Below are 19,196 nucleotides of genomic sequence, written 5' to 3'. Positions count from 1 at the left end.
TACACCTTTCTGGTTCATTCTCTGATAGCAGTTCAGTGAGAAAAGGTAGCTGGAAGTTTCTGGTGAAATTTTAACTTTATTAATGAAATGGCAACTCAAACAACAAAATAACAAGGGGAAAACCAACAGCAACAGGAAAACCAGGAAGGCCAGGAAGTGCATTCTGAAGAGTCTGAAGATGAGGGGACGCCACACAAAAAAGCAGCCTCGCATGGGAGTTCTTCACAATTCTTTCTGGAGAATCCAAAACTGCAGCAAAAATTGTGCAATGCACAATTTGTGAGAAGTTGTCGAGAGGTCCAAATAAAAAATACTTTTGTAGAACAACTTCAATGCTCGACCATATCAGAACTTTCCACAACAACCAATTATAAGCTGCAAAGAGACAACAAGAGGTTGAACGTCCATCTCCATCTTAAGCAAGTGCTTCAACATCTGGACAAAGAGTGCCTTCTGAAGTTCAACAACAGTCTCAAGATATCGCACCTGAATGCAGCCAGATGGACACTTATTGTTCTAGGTTACCTGAAACTATACATCCGGTCGTATGTATAGCATCCATATACACACCACCAACACAACAGCTCTTGTCAGAGCCTCTCCCCTGTACCAGAAATATAGTGTTTTTCTTTCTAAAAGGTTTTCTTTTCTTTAGTTTTAGACATTCTTCGCAATGCTGTCACAATCCCCTCGAACACGTCGCAAAAGCGGAAAACAAAAGCAGAGATTCAATGACCACCAACACATTCAAAAATAACATGCAAAAAATTCATTCTGAACATTGCCCTACCCATATTTCTATATACATACTTCTTTCAAAGCAAATACAGTACTTTATTGTATAGTTAAGTAAAACCATTACAATTTTAGCTTACAAAGCATCAAGTGTGACAACATTCTTATTTACATGTTGAACTGTGCAAAATTGTGGGTTCATTCGATCTTCTTAAAATGAGGCGTTAAACATAGTTTGTCCAAAACCAAGTCAGCACATTTATGTCCAGAATGTGGAAATGTCCACTGACTACATTCACAGGGATAGTAATATTTTTCTCTGTATTTGTACTTCTTTCAAAGCATATTTCAACTCAAATTTTTCTACTAAGTTTCTTTAAACACCATCTTTCAGACCAAATTTACGTTTTTGCAGTTATGTGGAATGTTGCGATGATGTTGTTAAGCGTGATGATCACGCCTTTTCCATAAAGTGAAAACACATATATGCGCACATATTACAGTATTTTACACACTAGGGGTTTATTACTGTACACTTCAAACTTATGTTTTCTAGTGTATTTCTAGAACAACCATCTCTAAAACCTATTTTCTGTTTTCACGGTGAGGCCGGAGATCGCGATGACGTTGGTCATTGCAATCCCCACGGTCACGTCCCAAAAGCAGAAAGCAAAAGCTGTAATTTAAAATCCACCACCACATTAAAAAATTCTAACTATATAATTAATTCTAACCATCACAGTACATAGCTCACTACATAAATAACTCTATAAAAACATTTATCAAAATCTCTAAAAAAATGCATATTGATGATTCACTGTTTTTTTTTTTTACATTTCCATCAATCTTCACAGCGACGTCAAAATTCGCAACGCCCCCCTTGATGGTAAATGGGGGTGTGCTGACAGTCGCGGCATTGTCACAAATATCACACGCAATTAAAAAAATCAATTTAGGTCGCATAACCTTTGTCACTAACACCCCCATTTCTCAAACATGAGGTCAGAGTACCTGTTAGCTTTTTAAGAAATATTCAGCCCCGGGAACTGTTCCCAAGCAATAAAATAGTGCCCACAACTTTCAGGTTCCGTCCAGCCAATCAGAGCATTCCAGTTTAGGTGTACATTCAAGAATATTCGTGAAACCACAGTGAAATATCCGCGGCCAGAGATATCACTATAATTTTCAACAACTACTGAATGGATTTACACCAAATAAGCAGTACTTACACAGCCACTTACTAATTCATAGATCTACACACACGTCCACTTGCTCACCCATACTGCCACTCATACACCTGCTCAGTCACCATTTTTGGCCCATGGAACCCCATCCCCTGGGGCTAGTGCTTTTTTTTTTTTCTTTTAAGGGGATGGGAGCCCCCTTCCCTAGGCCGATTTCGGCCCTGGCAACCCCATCCCCCAGGGCCCGGCTAATTTTTATTTTATTTCTTTCATGGGAGAGGGGCAGCGCGGCCCCCCTCCCCAGGCCGATATCGGTCCCGGGGACCCCATCCCCTGGGTGCTATTCCTTTGTTTATTTTTTTTAAGGGGAGGTTAGCCTCTCTCCTGGTCCATTTTGGCCCTGGGACCCCATCCCCCAGGGCCAGGCCACTTTTTTTTTTTTTTATTTATTTTAAGGGAAGGGGCTGTGCGGCCCCCTCCCTTGGCTGATTTCAGCCCCCAGGACCCCATCCCCCAGGGACCGGTCATTTATTTTATTTTATTTTAAAGGGAGGAGGCCGAGTGGCCCCCTCCAAGACCATTTTCGGCACTGGGTATCCCATCCCCGGAGCATGGCCATCTCCTTGGGGACCACGGTGGTGCCTGAAGCCCCTGCTGTCCCAGCTGTCTCCCGTCTCCTGAGGTAACAGGCATTGCTTTTTACCCCCAGGGAGCTGCTAAGATGAAAGCAAAGTGCTCCAGTTTAAACAAGCGAGAGCAAAATGCTCTCTCTTGTGCAAACCAGAGTGCTTGTTTGCTATGGGATGGCAGGAGCAGTGCTCCCGCCATCCCATAGCAAACTGCAAAGTCCCTGGGGTGGGCACCCCAGAACATTGCTGGCACTGGCACTGGGGGTGGCGGCCCTAAGGGCCATTTATGGCTCCAGGAGGGGGGGTCGCGCAGCCTCCCTTCTATTTTTTACCCAGCCCCAGGGAGGCAGCAGTGTGGGTGGCTAGAGTCCCCCACGCATTATAATAAAATATAGCCCCAGGGAGGTAACAGTCCCCAGGGATGCAGTGGGCTGCATGACCCCCACACTTTAAACTAGGTGGCAGTCCCTGGGGCTGCGGGGGGGCTGTATGACTACCAGCATTTAAAACAAATTAGCCTGAGGTGGTGGTGGACCCTGGAGCTGCAGGGGCCCATGCGGGCCCCCACATCTTTATTTGTTATTGTCCCCGGGACCTGGCCCACACAGGGCCTAAAGTAAACCAAGCGCAGGAGCCCGCGCTTCATTTTGTTTTTAATTTTCTGCAGGGTTCGCTGATCCACCATGAATCCCACCGAAAGGTTTTACAAAAATGCTTTTTTATACCCCGGGGGTCCCTGTGGGACTCCATGAACAGGCCTAGGGGGTCAGGGTGTTTCTATCCTGCCCCATTTTCTTGTTTTTTAATGTTTTTGTCTTGTGACTTGGTTCAATAGAGTCAGAAGATGGCTGCCAGCACTTCCTGGTTTGAAGTATTGGCAGCCAATCAGATCTCAGGCACGATATCAGGAGGGTTTGCAGATCCACCGCGGCAACAGTTGTTTATCTGAGAAATCTTTAAATTTCTCAGGAACAACTGAACGGATTTACACCTTTTAACAAAAGTGCGTTCTGGTCCAAGAGCTACCTTTTTGCCAAATTTGTTGTAATTCCGTTCAGCAGTTCGGACTGTAGCCGCATCAAAAGTTTCCTATGGAAATTAACAGGGAGAAAAAGCGTTTTGGAACCCCCCACTTGACGCATCACTCCGAGATTTTCAAGACAGGAGCTGATGTGACCGCCCCATTCGTTTTGAAAATATGTGAAGATTTGTGAAACGCCGCCAAAGTTATTGTCAAATCAAAAAACGCTTTTCCTATGGAAACTAGATCCTAACTATAACTACCTACTGACGACCGCCAGTAGGTAATGTGTGTATATATGTATATGTCATACACTTCAAATGTTGTCATAGGAAAACAACTGAGACTCAGATGCTTGTGACTTCCAATAGCAAATTTTATTAGGAATATTTGTTTATTGGCTTAGACAGTGTTAGGACACACCGTAGGGGTGGGGAAAGATTTTAACAGTTAAGTAGACTCGAATCTCGATCTTGCATGATTTTACAAACCTGTGAGCCTTCTGGACTAAAAATGAATGAGGCATTAGGTGTACATCTTTAAATGTGGGTATGAAATGTTTCTGCCAGAACAATTCTTAAAGTGTTTTTTGTTTTCTTATTTTTTTCTGAAAAATGTGCTTATAGTAAGTGTAGTCTGTCAGTCAGTCGTTTAAAGCTTAAATTATCTTTAAAACTACGACAGTATATGAAAATAGAGGCTGAGGGCAACAGTGTAAGACATTTCATGAGTCTCTTTGGTGGACAAATAGTAGTGGAATTAGCTCTTTAGAATTAGTAATGGACCCATCTCTATACATGGAGTAGACGATTCATTGTGAAATGGCCGTAATGTTTAAGTCTGTTTAGAAACAGTGTTTCGAAACGGTGTTAGCTGCCTGACAACAATCAGGCACTGATTTCAGAAGAAACATTTTGCATTTGAGAAGGGATTACAAAAGTAGTCTCTCCCTATGATCATTATTTAGACATTCCCTGACACAAACTGTGCCCCCTGTGACATTGATGAGAATCCACAGCAGAGATTACAGCAGCAGCCACATCAACCACCACAGCTGGAAATAAAGCAAGAACAGCTGCTGTCACTACAACAGAGTCTGTACTCAAAAGAAAGAGCCCTACCCTGACAAGTGGACTGACCAGACCTCCTTACAAAAAAAGCAAATACTTTTTGTTAGGAGAACCCTCTCCCACCATGTGTGCAGTGTGGTAGGTGTGAGTGGTGTACCACATGGGCAAATGTCCTGGGTGTTTGTTAGAAGTGTTCACTCTTTGATTACATTTCACACCATATGGACATTTTCCACCAATCATGCCACAGTGATAAGGCTAATGGCTAGATTCAACAATATTGAATGCATTGATTTGATCTCCACTCCGCAGATGGCCACATACGTTTATTTTCAGTTTCTCGGGACATTCCACGCTAATTTTCCCCTTTTTTTGCAGAGTCACTGAAACAGACACCAAGTAGCACATATTTATTTTGGCATACAGAGTGCATAATTGGTTTCCACCTTGCATTTATGTAAGGAGAGGTCTTAGGAAGTACGATTTATGGTCCTGACGAAGCCACAGGGAAAGGTGGCAGAAACATGTCGATCAGGTACAAAGAGGAAGTTAGGGCTATTGAGCCCCACGCAACTTTCCCAGATTTTAATCATACCAACTGGGGCATGTATTAAAGTATTTGCAATAAGCCACCTACCTGGATCCCAGATGATTCCAATGCGAAGGCAACGCTAGTTCCCGAATCGAATCTAGACTTGATTTCGGTTTACAGGAGGAGACACTGCTCCTGTGGCAAATCTCAGGGGGAAGGGGGTTGTGTCATGACTGCACCGCTTCCGCTGCAAGTTGCAGTTGGAGTGGAGAGGAACAAGGATAAAAGGGGCATAGGACATCGGAAAGCAATTCACGTTCTAGTATCTGCGTGCGGGTCTTCTGTTTTACTTACCTAGTACTTTCGGGTCTGGGTGCATGCTGGTTTTGTCATTCCTGCTGTGGGCAGGTGTGGCAGCTCACTCGGGCTCATTGATCTACGTCCTCCATGACAGGGTTTCAGGCTCTGCTACAATGCCTTCAGCATGAAAAAAACACAAAAGAAACCAAAAAACTTTAAAGTACCGTTGACTCCTATTTGCAGTAATGTGTTGTGTTACTGTTATAATTCTGTATCAAATTTATAGTACTAATCTGATGGTGGTCCCTGTGACTCTGGAGATTCGGTTTCTTGCTTTGCATTTCTTGCTCAGCTATAAAATAGAAACAGCATATTAATGGATTTCCTGCAGTTAAAGAAACTTCTATAGCCTGCAAATGTTTTGCTTATTTATGTATTTCATTTTTTTTCATATATCTGGGTGAGCCTCTTTTCTTAAAATCCTGGGAAAGACATATTTTTTATATATGAACATTTGACCTGGCTCTACTCACTAATACTTCATAACGGCAGGTGAGTGTTTGCATGCATAAGTTTTGAGAACTTCTTTGACTCTCTGTTAAAACATGATCACATTATTTCTCTTTATCTATGATTCATATCTATAGGTTGAACCTACATTCCAGTGAGAGTTACTATTTGAGTTCAGTGGAAGAGGGTAATCAAACAAGTATCCAGTCCTTTGGTTTTTTAAAATACATGAACATGGGGTTAGTGTGGGGTTGCACCAAGGCAAAATCATACCTGTTTGTTTGAGGTAATCGAGGGACCATTCTTCATTTCTCTTCCTGTTTTCCTATCTCCCCATCACATCATTCTTGCTTTGACCCTGTTGGGCAGGATTGGTGGGTAGGGGACGTTGGGACCTTTCTGCATGTCGTTCCTGAGGAAAACCAGGTGAGACTTTACAGGTTGGGATGGAGAGTCAGTGTTGAGTCAAAGGTGCTGTGGCTCGTCTATTCAACAGCAGCACTGCAGCAAGCAGTCACACCAGTCTAATGAATGGTACCGGCAGATATGATACCTCTAAACAAAAAAATAAAAAGGAGTTAGTCTAGTATTAACTCTATCTCTTAAAGTATCATCTCCTGAAAGCTTTTCAAATCTCAACCAATTTTTTGTTTTGTCTTCACTTAGGTTGTCCGTAGAGGCCCCTTCATCAAAGTTTTCAAAACTGTAGTGAGTATGATTTCAGCATCAAACCCACAAGCAAATTTGGATGGGGTTAGCTTCACCCAAGTCCTCTCTGGCAGAACCCTGCCAACAGTATGTACCAGTGGCGGATGGTGACATTTGAAAGTGGTGGGCGTAAAATGTTTGGCGTACTTCAGCATAGCGAGCGAGCGTAGCGAGCGAGCCCGAACAAACTAAGGGGTGTTCGGGGGGGTTCCCCCCCCCGAGAAAATTTTGAAAAAAGAGTGGAAAAATGGTGCATTTGCAAGCAAATTTGAGAAAGCAGAAAGGTTAATAAAGCAATGAAGAAAGTGCAGTTATTACAGTACTAAAGAGATCATGTCATATAACATAGGTAGCTGCTTATTCAGTATAACCACAGAGCTTCATAACAGACTTTGAGATATAATGCATTTCTGAGTACCTCACAGGTGTTTTTTATTTAACAAACAACTAAACAGGTGGTCGGAAACTAGCAGCATTGAACATACATATGTTTACTTTTTGTATCTAAACTCAGCACGTCTGTCTTTAAGAGCAGCAAACTTTTCAATTACTTGAACGTTAAAATCAGAGATATTTTGAACTAACTTGCTCTCTATAGAGAGCATTGCCAAAGCATTCAGTCTTTCCTGAAGCTTGGTGTTTCTTAGGAATGTCTTAATCCTCTTTAAGGCGGAAAAAGATCGTTCTGCCTCTGCTGTTGTCATAGGAGTGGTTATGACAATTTTAAGTAAAGTCACTGTCTCTGTAAATGTCTTTTCCATATTAAGTTTATGAATTAAAGTCAGCAAAGCCCTGGCATCTCTGGCATTTCGGTACACAGGCATTGAGTGCAGTACAGTCAGCTCACTTTTGAGGTCCTCTTGGTTGAGCATGGGATAAGCTTCCACAGCCTCATGCAGAGCATGCTGAGGGAAGGATTCACCATATTTTGCAAAGTTTTGACTTTCCAATAATGCGGCACTCACCAAATGTTTTGTGAAAGCAAAACGTTCTTGTGCATGCACAATTACAATGTCACATATCTCCTTTGCATTTCGGACCAGAGTGGTGATGTTTTTCCTGTGGTTTCCAAAAATTGAAGCCTCTGGCAGTTTGCTGTCTAAATTGTCAACCTCATTTCTCACTATGCTTATGCGCTCGACAAACATAGCGGTATTTCTTTTCACAGAGACAGTATCGATCTCTCGTGCTTGTAACTGATTGTATAAATTTTCGACAGCTGACATTATGTCTTGAAATAAAAACAGAAAGAACTGAAACTCTCTATCTTCTAGTGTTCTAGCAAAGCCACGGGCTTCACTTTGAGTTTTGAAATCAAAGGTTTCATTGACTTCTATATTATGAAAACATTTCACAAGGTCCTCCCTATATTGATATATTAGTTGGACTGTACGTATGTTAAAGTTCCAACGAGTTGAGGATCCCCTTGGAACCCTTTTGTCCACAATCTCCTGAAGTGCTTCCGTTCTTTTTGGGGAACGTTAGAAGAATGCTGCCATGCCTCCTACATCCAGAAAGAAAATTCGTGTCTCAGAGATCTTTGATACTGCCTGCTGCATAATAAGATTAAGTTGGTGGGCGTAACAGTGCACGTAATGAGCATAAGGGTACACATCTCTAATTCTTTTCTGTACTCCACCAAGGCTTCCACTCATTACGGACGCACCATCATAGCTTTGTGCAATAAGTTTTGTTTTTTGGTGCACCTCTGGAAAAATGAAGTTCAGTTGACGCAGTATAGCTGCAGTAATGGTTTCTGCAGTTGAGTCTCTTAAATGAGTGAAACCATAGAACCTCTCCACAACATTATTGTCATTGTCCAGGTACTGAAAGACTAATACGGACTGTGTTTGTGTGGCCACATCAGTGGTGCCATCAGCCTGAATAGCCACAAAGTCTGTGTTTTGCAACTCTTGGACGATATGGCTTCTCAGAATTTCGAGCATACACTCAAGGAGTTCATTTTGTATAGTTTTAGAGGTGTCCTTAAAGACTGTAGCAGTTGCTAAATGTACTTCCATTTCTTTGTCTATGCGTGCTATTAAATCCACAAGGCCTTTGAATATTCCTGGATTTGTGGAATCTTCTGATTCATCATGGCCTCGCAATGCCAGTTCGAAAGCACCACAGAAACTAATGCAATCAATTATTTTTGATAGTATGTGCCTATTCCTATCAACTGTTTCATTGTGTTTCTGTATTGTTTGGCAGTATGCACTGTTTATGTCCTGCTCAATCGGTGTGTCTCCCAACATTCCCAGTCTTGTCACGTTTTCCATATGCTTTCTTGTGTGTGCATGCTTCTTGATTTTTTCAGACAGATGCTTCAAGTCTATCACTCCTTCTCTTGTCCAAGGAAAATCACCATTAAACAGCAAGCAGGGGAAGCAGAACAGTTTGTTTCTTGACGGACACCCTGTAAGCCATTCAGCTTTTGTGTACCAGGTGTTTGAGAATGTACGTGTGTAAGATTTTCCTCTGTCCTGGGTAACTTGTTGTAGTTGTAGGTCTGGCCGATCAGGTCCTAATCTCTTTATCTGTAGTTTCTCTTCTAGTTGCCGTGCATGGAATGACCGTGTAATTAATTGTTCTACCGTATTCATCATGTCAATGTTGTCCTTACCAATATGAAAGAAGCCTGTCAATAGTCAAAGTACAACGTATAAGATTTGGTGCAATAATATCAAATTTCAGTATAAATACATCTATCTTGTGCATTTTCGCAATATATCTCCGACTCCAACAGCTCCCTTTGCGCAACAGGACTGCTAAAAATACAGCCTTACCGCTGCTCGCTGCCTCTGTGTGCCATAGTGGTTGCTGAAGGCACTGAAACAGACACTGTTTGAGGGCCTTGAAGAAGGCAAGGAATAGATAGTGCCTTTCACAACCGTTATTGCCCAAACCACAGGGCTAAGGCTCAGTATTAGTAAATTCCATCCACTGAGGGAGGGTACAATGTACAGAATGTGCACCCACCCCAACCACCATGTAGAGTGACCACAAACATAGCCCTAATTCCAATCTGAATAAAAATATCATCAGTTTCCTTACCTTTAACACTGGTGTTTGCTGGGTCGTAGCTGGGATGAAAGAGCAGCAAAGGAGGTTGGGGCCTCTTGCTCTTTGTCCAAAAATTAGGTAAAGGTTTCAGTTGCAACTTGTCAGGCTTTACCAGGTGCTGAAAATAAAAATATAACAATTTATTTTTGAAAGATTAGGGTAATCAAACAAAGACTGGGGGAAAAAAACATAACGCTACAATTTTTACCTTGCAGTTTGCATGCAGCTCTTAGATGACAGTTCATAGCTCACTGTTGTATGTTAGGATCTTTACTTACAAACGGCAATTAACAAAATGATCTCTCTGACAAATGCAGTGACTCACTGACCTCATGTGCATTTTGTGACCTGCATCAGGTACATGAACTCTCCTGAAGCCTAATGCTAACACTGGGGGTTTCCAGCTCAGAGGGTGATTAAAGCATTGGTTCGTTCTGTCCACAGGGGCAAAATTAAGTTTCCTGACCCCATTTAGGTGGTCAAACTAACACAGTCGTAATTTCAATGACTATTTGATACAGGCTTATAGACCATCTACAGCTAATCAGACCCTCAATGCCCAATGGGGATTAGGACAGCACACATGTGGTAAAACAAGATGCACAATGACCAGTGGTAATTGTGCATCTTGTGACATTTAACAGCAAATTCATAAGTCATGGTTCTCAGTCATGAATGAATTAATTAATACATTGGCAAACATTTATGAATAACTTAATGGAAAACGCTACGTGAATGGTTTAATGAACGAATGAGTTATTAAATAAACAGATGAACGAATGAAGTGGCACACATGCATTGAACCCCTCTACAAGGCAGGGCACCCTAATTCTGCTGTGTTGTTCACCACCCCTGGCATGTCAGCGCTAGACACTGGTCAGCGTGTTATTTATTTATTTTGCGGTTTTATAGATGTCGCGCTCGAGCCAGTGGGCGAAGCAAACAAGCAACCACCATTATCGTCACGTCAATCAATCAATCACAATAGGAAAAGCTCACGTACTATTGTCGTTCTAGCTAGGGCCCGAGTGAGTCAGGTCACAATGCAATATTGTAAATCTATGCACCGCCACCCAGATCTTGGCAGATGCTAGCTTACGCCGTCGCCTAGTCCGCCTATATCTGACCTGCTGCCGTCTCTGCCCCTCTGCCACAGTAAGAACGAGTAGGTGATGTTGGAGGATTCACGCCCCGATATATATATCGGACAAAAGCTGCATTCCCGTGGTCCTCGTCGCAGAGGTGAGGTAATGCACAGTCTGGTGATTTCCTGCATTTGACAAAGAAAGGACCTCTGCCAACAGAAGCCACACCAAAGAAGCAACTCTGGGCACGTAATACCTCGTCTCTTCTCCCCCTTGTGGTAAATTATCTCTCTCTCGTTCGATAGTATTCGCCCTTTCACTCTCTGTCCCTTCAAGTTATTTTTAAACCTCTCACTGTCTCCTCTCTTTTGTTTTGTCAATTCCACCTCTCCCTCGAGATGCTTCTTATACGCAGCACACCTCTCTAAAAATCTCTCAAAGTTACAGACTATGTTCATTTTATCCAGAAAGACATTGAAACTCCCTCACGCATATTGATAATGAAAACAGATCTCAGACAGGCAAAATGGCGGACACAGACACCATATCATCATTTTGCAACTCCAATATAATTTTCCCATAATTTATATCCCAAAAATAATTTATTACAAACAAAATGTCCTTCAACTTCTCTTCCATTGTTTTTTGTATCCTGTTTCTCCCATAGAGTACTGAAACCAGAACCACCTGCTGGTAGATTAGCCCTAGGAACAAAAACAATGTCATTGAGGCGCTCAAAAGCAGATTGTCTTGTTGAAAGAACGTCAAATAACATAAAACTGCACTGAAGTGTTGGCAATTTCCTTGCAGTTAAGGTGGAAGGATTTCGGTCCACGTTATTGTAATGAATGTATCTCAACAACATGCCGCTAACTCACTGAGCTATCTTAGCAGGCAAGGCAATAACCTGTAAGACTGTCGGTTCCTCACCACAGCCAGGCTGGGCAAACTTGCCTCCACAAAAACCGAAGTAATGTGGCCCCCAAAAAGACACACAGAAATGACCGTATTTGAAAACTATGGCTTTGTGGCAAGCAGCAAAACGATTGTTTCTAAATGTTGTGGCCATTTTGTACATGCCTTTCATTTGCCCTCGGATGGAATGTGCTTCGGGAAGTGATCCCTCATGAAGACTGCACAACGCGCACTGCTGCGTGCATGTTTGTGGAAGAAATGATGGGCGAGCCTCTTCTGAGCAACAGTCAGGGGCAAATGAAGTGACTAGCAGGACCCAGAACGCCGTCTCGAAAAGAAACAACCTCCTAAAATAAAGTTCAACCCCGAAAGCTGCGTAGAAGCAAGAATGTAGTTGCAAAATAGGCAATGGTAAACTCTTATTTTGAAATGAATATAAAATAAAAATGCGAGCCTGAATTTTCCAGCTTTCACAGTTTCTTCCCAGAAACAAGGCTTTCTATTTCTTTTTGTACTTTCAGATTACATTTGATTTACCTGCGTTCCAGTCAGAAGTGCTCTAGTATTTCCATCACTGATGCTTTTGCTTCCTCGCCATGGGAGAGATATTTCGAGTTTTCATCATTTATTTAAAGGGTTTACCCTCTCCCTTACTGCTCGTTGTATTTACTTGAGGTGTATTCTCAATTTCTCATCAGGGAAGGGGAGACACGCAGTTCATTTTTCTCTGGTGAGTCTCTGTCTAGTAAAGGCTCGAGACACGGGGGTAACGGGGGTTCCTTGCTTAATGAAGTAATAATTACGGGTTGCGGCGGGGGAAGGGGTGTTACGGCATGAATGTGCACACCCTCACTTACCACTAGCAGCCAGCAGCACTATATAGAGACTGACGAGTAGGGTCGGAACACTTTGGCCATTTGGGGAGCTTGGACCGCAGTTGAGAACAAGAGCACAAAACCACATTTGTAGGTTTTTATTGAGGAAAGGGTATGCGAGGGGGGAATAAACAGACTGAAAAGGAGTGATGGGCCAGTATAGAGGGGTAGGCCGCGGCGCGGCGTAGGTTAAGTCAGGGCAAGATCCAGGTTAGTCTCTCGTTAATCAGACCTTGCGGGCGCGCCATCTATTATATAGGTGATTCAGGTTCAATGCATAGAACATCAGTGCCGCCTTACCTTTCTGCCAGGTGAATAACGACGACAGCGACTCGTGACTGACTCCGTGTCCGTGAGTGACTCGAGTCATGTGGCACTGGCAGCACTAGCGCGGGGACGAGCGAGCGACACGTGCCGAGTCAGCGAGCGTATCAGCGTAGAGGTCGGGAAATCAATGGCCAATCACTACTGCATGGCTTGGCTTCACATAAGCCAGCCACACTGTGATTGGCCATAAGTGCGGCACTGGGCAGTTGCCACCACCCACGCGCGGCACCATGCAGGCTGCGGTGTCTTAGCCAATTCTGGCGCTGCATTAGCAGCGCACTGCAATAGGATTGGGCCAAGAGCAGGGTTACTCCCTGCCCATAATGAGACCCGGGGGCTGCGGTATGAAGGGTCCCTCGCCTCGCCGCCACACACTGTCTGAGTCGCTAGGGGAGGAGGGAAGGTCAAGGTATTGTTGTGTGCGTGTGCGCATGTTCGGGCCAGTCATGACTAGCCCACAAATTGACATGCGCACACTGCTGCTGCTGGCCTGCTGCGCTATTTTCGCGCTGTGTCACTCACTGCAGCAGCCCCGCCCCCACACCCTCAGCGCCGTCCAGATTGAGTCGGGCTTGTCCCGGAGTGCGAGTCAGTGCGATCGATTTCCAAAATATTTGTTTTCATAATGTTAGCATGATGACTACTGTGACGGTCGTTCATGTGCTTAGTGGGGCAACGCCCCAACGCCCCCAATGGACGCACCGCCACTGGTATGTACAAGTTGAACAAAAACACTATATTTGTTTGCAGCCCGATGTTGTGACTGAGGTCAGCACATAGTAAAATCAAGTCTGTTAATGCGTCTCTCCTTTTCTTCTTGTTCTTTTTTCCATCCAGGTACAAGACTAATGTGGGACGTTCTTTGCAGTGAGGTCGAAGCGGGAGGATCAGGTGAGCTGGCAAGACAGAGTCCTGGAAGCTGAAAAACAAAAGGGAGGAGTATGGAGGGTCTTTGAATGAAACTGCTTTAGAACGTTCATAAAGGTCACATTCTAATAGCTTGGTGAAGCTACCTTCTAGAAGGTACTTTAGAATGTTCACAAAGGCTCCTTAAATCATGATGAGTTTTCTTACCAAATAAGGTTGGATCTGGGTAAAAGGACTGCTCAGAGGCAGTGGGAGTTGGGCACCAGAATCACGGAGCTACGGAGTAAGGAAGCACAGGTTCAGCTGAAATTCCCTGCAATGTTAAAGATTATGTGGCAGAACAAAATGTTTAATATAAGTAACCCAGAGGAGGTTGATACTTTCATATCACAGATGGTATGATAAGATATCTGATCAAGTATACGTATATGTCAATATGTCAATGGTCGATATTGTGGATATGGTTGAGTTTAGGAAAATAGTATTTTGATCATGAAGTAACTTGGGGGTAGAATTTTTCTCTCTTTTAGTTTGGCTGTTTCATATGCTATGTTTTTTTTTTCTCTCTTTCTTCTTGGAGGGATCGGGAGGACGCAAAGGGCGGAGAGCATCGCCTTAGGATGAAGGGGGGTTTCCCAGGGGTGGGGAGAAGGGGGGGCACTGGGTGGAGGGAGCAGTGGGGGTAAAATAAAAAATAAAAATGTCCTCATTCGCGTATCTTGTTTAGAGGGTGTGTTGAGTGTTTATATGTTTGCGGATTTGAATCAAGATAACTCGGTAAGAATTGAAACTCGTGGGCTAGAGAATGGGTAGTTTTAAAACAGCCAATTTCCTAACTTGGAATGTGAATGGATTAAGATCCAGGAGGAAATTATTTAGAGTTTTGGAAGTTCTTAAGGGAAGCAGTGCCCAAGATATACTACTACAGGAAACTCATTTGGAAAATTTAGAGTGTAGACAATGTTTTCAAAAGTGTAGATGGGTCCAGGAGGTAATATGTTCGGATCAGAGGGGGAGTACTCGAGGAGTCGCCATTATCATTAAAAGTAATAATGAAATTAGATTACTTAAATATGAAACTGATTGCTCAGGTAGATGGTTGGTGGCGACACTGGTAATTCAAAATAGGCCCCTGGTATGTGCAGTTTATTATGGTCTGAATATTGACGATCCGGAGGCTTTAATTAAGATGGAGTCCTGTCTACTAGAGACAACAGTACCTATTGTAGTGAGAGGAGATTTCAATCTAGTTATGGATAAGTGATTGGATAGGACTTCCAGGGTAAATTATATGAACCCATCTAGATCTTTCTCCAGGTTAAAGAACATGATGAAGGATTTCAATTTAGTTGTTATTTGGCGTATTAAGAGGGGAGACACACAAGAGTTTACTTTTTATAGCAAAAAGTATAGACACCATTCTCGAATTGACTTTTTCTTGGAAGGCCAAGAGTTGATGGGGGATGTATTAGAAATTGTACATATCCCCGCGATAGTGTCGGACCATTCAGCTGTAGCTCTCGCTTTGAAAATCCAGCAAAAGGAAGGGCAGAGAAGATGGATTGTAGATAGAACCCTTCTCTTAGATGAAGGGATAGTTAGAGATTTAAGAGAAAAGTCTGAGGTTTTTTTTGTGTGAAAATGGGATCAGTAGGATATCAAACAGTCTGGGATACTTATAAGGGGGATTTTAAGATCCATAATGATAGGGAAAAGAAGGACGGAGAAACGAGTTGAGGAATACAAACTGGAGGAGATCAAGATTAAAGACAGAAAATTACAGAAGGCCTCAATGGATGACTCAGAGAATCTTCCCGCTTTAAAGCAAAGAGTTAGAAGGGTTACAGGCAACGTTTCAAGCAAATATTGATAAAAGAATATCTGATAGATGGAAGGCGAGTAAACTTAGTCATTTTGCTTATGGTGAAAATGTAGCTCCCTATTAGCTTGGAAAACTAAGGCGGAGAGAGCCAGAAATAATATTCAAGTATTAATTAGCAGAGCTTCCGGAGAAATATTTCATACTAATGAGGATATTTGTAAGGAAAAACCAAAGGAAATGATGGACGGAGTGTTGAACATTGCAAGCACTCACCCCCAGTCAACTGATCTGGGTTTAATCCATGACCGGAAACAAGCTTCCTAGGACCGGTTTCTGGCATTTCAGCCGTCTTCAGCCAGGCTTGCTTGAATCCAGATCAGTTGACTGGGGGTGAGTGCTTGCAATGTTCAACACTCCGTCCATCATTTCCTTTGGTTTTTACTTTGTTCGCCATAAGTTGGCAGGGTATGCTCAGACGTGAGTCCCTTGCTCACTTTGCCACTGGATTCAAGCAAGCCTGGCTGAAGACGGCTGAAATGCCAGAAACCGGTCCTAGGAAGCTTGTTTCCGGTCCAGGGAAGACATGGCTTGGCAGTTCGGGCTGGACAGTTCCCATGAGGCACAGGGTCAGACTGATTTGCATATGGCCATGTCTGAACTGGGGTGGCAGAGTGGGCTAAAGAACGGTGATGGATTAAACCCAGATCAGTTGACTGGGGGTGAGTGCTTGCAATGTTCAACACTCCATCCATCATTTCCTTTGGTTTTTACTTTGTTCGCCATAAGTTGGCAGGGTATGCTCAGACGTGAGTCCCTTGCTCACTTTGCCACTGGATTCAAGCAAGCCTGGCTGAAGACGGCTGAAATGCCAGAAACCGGTCCTAGGAAGCTTGTTTCCGGTCCAGGGAAGACATGGCTTGGCAGTTCAGGCTGGACTGTTCCCATGAGGCACAGGGTCAGACTGATTTGCATATGGCCATGTCTGAACTGGGGTGGCAGAGTGGGCTAAAGAACGGTGATGGATTAAACCCAGATCAGTTGACTGGGGGTGAGTGCTTGCAATGTTCAACACTCCGTCCATCATTTCCTTTGGTTTTTACTTTGTTCGCCATAAGTTGGCAGGGTATGCTCAGACGTGAGTCCCTTGCTCACTTTGCCACTGGATTCAAGCAAGCCTGGCTGAAGACGGCTGAAATGCCAGAAACCGGTCCTAGGAAGCTTGTTTCCGGTCCAGGGAAGACATGGCTTGGCAGTTCGGGCTGGACTGTTCCCATGAGGCACAGGGTCAGACTGATTTGCATATGGCCATGTCTGAACTGGGGTGGCAGAGTGGGCTAAAGAACGGTGATGGATTAAACCCAGATCAGTTGACTGGGGGTGAGTGCTTGCAATGTTCAACACTCCGTCCATCATTTCCTTTGGTTTTTACTTTGTTCGCCATAAGTTGGCAGGGTATGCTCAGACGTGAGTCCCTTGCTCACTTTGCCACTGGATTCAAGCAAGCCTGGCTGAAGACGGCTGAAATGCCAGAAACCGGTCCTAGGAAGCTTGTTTCCGGTCCAGGGAAGACATGGCTTGGCAGTTCGGGCTGGACTGTTCCCATGAGGCACAGGGTCAGACTGATTTGCATATGGCCATGTCTGAACTGGGGTGGCAGAGTGGGCTAAAGAACGGTGATGGATTAAACCCAGATCAGTTGACTGGGGGTGAGTGCTTGCAATGTTCAACACTCCGTCCATCATTTCCTTTGGTTTTTACTTTGTTCGCCATAAGTTGGCAGGGTATGCTCAGACGTGAGTCCCTTGCTCACTTTGCCACTGGATTCAAGCAAGCCTGGCTGAAGACGGCTGAAATGCCAGAAACCGGTCCTAGGAAGCTTGTTTCCGGTCCAGGGAAGACATGGCTTGGCAGTTCGGGCTGGACTGTTCCCATGAGGCACAGGGTCAGACTGATTTGCATATGGCCATGTCTGAACTGGGGTGGCAGAGTGGGCTAAAGAACGGTGATGGATTAAACCCAGATCAGTTGACTGGGGGTGAGTGCTTGCAATGTTCAACACTCCGTCCATCATTTCCTTTGGTTTTTACTTTGTTCGCCATAAGTTGGCAGGGTATGCTCAGACGTGAGTCCCTTGCTCACTTTGCCACTGGATTCAAGCAAGCCTGGCTGAAGACGGCTGAAATGCCAGAAACCGGTCCTAGGAAGCTTGTTTCCGGTCCAGGGAAGACATGGCTTGGCAGTTCGGGCTGGACTGTTCCCATGAGGCACAGGGTCAGACTGATTTGCATATGGCCATGTCTGAACTGGGGTGGCAGAGTGGGCTAAAGAACGGTGATGGATTAAACCCAGATCAGTTGACTGGGGGTGAGTGCTTGCAATGTTCAACACTCCGTCCATCATTTCCTTTGGTTTTTACTTTGTTCGCCATAAGTTGGCAGGGTATGCTCAGACGTGAGTCCCTTGCTCACTTTGCCACTGGATTCAAGCAAGCCTGGCTGAAGACGGCTGAAATGCCAGAAACCGGTCCTAGGAAGCTTGTTTCCGGTCCAGGGAAGACATGGCTTGGCAGTTCGGGCTGGACTGTTCCCATGAGGCACAGGGTCAGACTGATTTGCATATGGCCATGTCTGAACTGGGGTGGCAGAGTGGGCTAAAGAACGGTGATGGATTAAACCCAGATCAGTTGACTGGGGGTGAGTGCTTGCAATGTTCAACACTCCGTCCATCATTTCCTTTGGTTTTTACTTTGTTCGCCATAAGTTGGCAGGGTATGCTCAGACGTGAGTCCCTTGCTCACTTTGCCACTGGATTCAAGCAAGCCTGGCTGAAGACGGCTGAAATGCCAGAAACCGGTCCTAGGAAGCTTGTTTCCGGTCCAGGGAAGACATGGCTTGGCAGTTCGGGCTGGACTGTTCCCATGAGGCACAGGGTCAGACTGATTTGCATATGGCCATGTCTGAACTGGGGTGGCAGAGTGGGCTAAAGAACGGTGATGGATCAAACCCAGATCAGTTGACTGGGGGTGAGTGCTTGCAATGTTCAACACTCCGTCCATCATTTCCTTTGATATTTGTAAGGAGGCTTGTAGTTTTATGAAGGATTTATATAGGGAGGACATTCATCCTGATCAAGAGGGTATTGTAAAGTGGTTAGAACAGACGGCTCTCCCTCAGCTTACTAATGAGCAACAGGAAGCACTAGAAGGAGAGATTACAGAAGGTGAGATCCGAGTTCAGTGTAAGAGAATGGTTAAGGGGAAAGCTTCAGGGCCAGATGGCCTTCCTGTGGAGGTATATTTATCTATCATAGACATAATAATTCCAGTCTCAAAAGCCTTGTTTAATTTATATTAGTGGGGAAAACGCTCCTGCATCGTGGTCAGAGGCAAAAGTGACCTTGATTTTAAAGCCAAATAAAGACCCGAGAACTGCTGACTCATATCGACCGATTTCTTTGTTGAATTCGGATTATAAGATCTTCTCTGGGGTTATAGCGGCTCGGGTAGCTAGGATAATAAAACAGGTCATCCATTCTAATCAAAGAGGTTTTATTC

The sequence above is a fragment of the Triturus cristatus genome, chromosome 2_1, assembly GCF_964204655.1.
Source record: "Triturus cristatus chromosome 2_1, aTriCri1.1, whole genome shotgun sequence".
Lineage (NCBI taxonomy): Eukaryota > Metazoa > Chordata > Amphibia > Caudata > Salamandridae > Triturus > Triturus cristatus.
This window is presented reverse-complemented; position numbering follows the sequence as displayed.